This window comes from Salmo salar, chromosome ssa16 (genome assembly GCF_905237065.1).
Source record: "Salmo salar chromosome ssa16, Ssal_v3.1, whole genome shotgun sequence".
NCBI lineage: Eukaryota > Metazoa > Chordata > Actinopteri > Salmoniformes > Salmonidae > Salmo > Salmo salar.
In genome coordinates, this window is record NC_059457.1 from 51,511,227 (window position 1) to 51,512,656 (window position 1,430).

Genomic DNA, 1,430 nt, shown 5'->3' on the forward strand with positions numbered 1-1,430 from the left:
ATAATAAAGTGAAAACCTGTTTTTAAAAATGTTTGATTTTATCTGACAAATTCATTAAAAATGAAAAGCTGAAATATCTTGAGTAAATAAGTATTCAACCACTTTGTTATGGCAAGCCTAAAAAATTTCAACAGAATAGAGCTAAGCACAGGCAAAATCCTAGAGGAAAACCTGGTTCAGTTGGCTTTCTGACAGACACTGGGAGATTAATTCACCTTTCAGCAGGACAATAACCTTAAACACAAGGCCAAATATACACTGAAGTTGCTTACCAAGAAGGCAGTGAAGGGTCCCGTGTGGCTCAGTTGGTAGAGCATGGTGTTCGCAACGCCAGGGTTGTGGGTTTGATTCCCACGGGGGACCAGTACTACATTTTTTTAAATAATAATAATAAAATAAAATAAAATATTAAAAATAAAAAAATGTATGAAATGTATGCATTCACTACTGTAAGTCGCTCTGGATAAGAGTGTCTGCTAAATGACTAAAATGTAAATCTACTTCAAAATCTATGGCAAGACCTGAAAATGGTTGTCTAGCAATGATCAACAACCAATTTGACCTAGCTTAAATAAATATAATTTGATAAGTATTCAGACACCTTCCCTTTTTCCACATTTTGTTACGTTACAGCCTTATTCTAAAATGGACTAAATACATTTTTTCCCCTTATCAATCTACACACAATACCACATAATGACAAAGCGAAAACAGTTTTATTTTTTATTTTGGTAAATTCAATTGATTGGACATGATTTCGAAAGGCACACACCTGTTTATATAAGGTCCCACAGTTGACAGTGCAAAATCCAAGCCACGAGGACAAAATAATTGTCCGTAGAGCTCAGAGACAGGACTGTCTCGAGGCACAGATATGGGAAGGGTATGTGCAAAACGTAAAGGGGTCTGCATACTTTCCGAATGCACTGTTAGGTAGGGGTAAAGTGACTAGGCAACAGGATAGATAATATACATTAACAGCAGTATACTGTAGGTAGGGGTAAAGTGACTAGGCAACAGGATAGATAATATACATTAACAGCAGTATACTGTAGGTAGGGGTAAAGTGACTAGGCAACAGGATAGATAATATACATTAACAGCAGTATACTGTAGGTAGGGGTAAAGTGACTAGGCAACAGGATAGATAATATACATTAACAGCAGTATACTGTAGGTAGGGGTAAAGTGACTAGGCAACAGGATAGATAATATACATTAACAGCAGTATACTGTAGGTAGGGGTAAAGTGACTAGGCAACAGGATAGATAATAGACAGTAACAGAAGCGGATGTGGTCAGTGTGAAAATGTGTGTGTGTGTGTGTGTGTGTGTGTGCGCGTGCGTGCGTGCGTGTGTGTGTATGCGCGTTAGGGTGTCAGTGTATGTACACTGTAAACCCCAAGGCATTTTTAACTCAAATACTTCTA

The 1,430-nt window shown here is 37.6% G+C and overlaps 1 non-coding gene across 1 annotated transcript; it reads left to right on the plus strand.

The window, feature by feature from the left end:
- Positions 1-288: 288 nt before the first annotated feature.
- trnaa-cgc (transfer RNA alanine (anticodon CGC)) lies at positions 289-364 on the plus strand. Its single transcript has one exon. It is a non-coding gene; the product is annotated as a tRNA-Ala (tRNA).
- Positions 365-1,430: the final 1,066 nt, after the last annotated feature.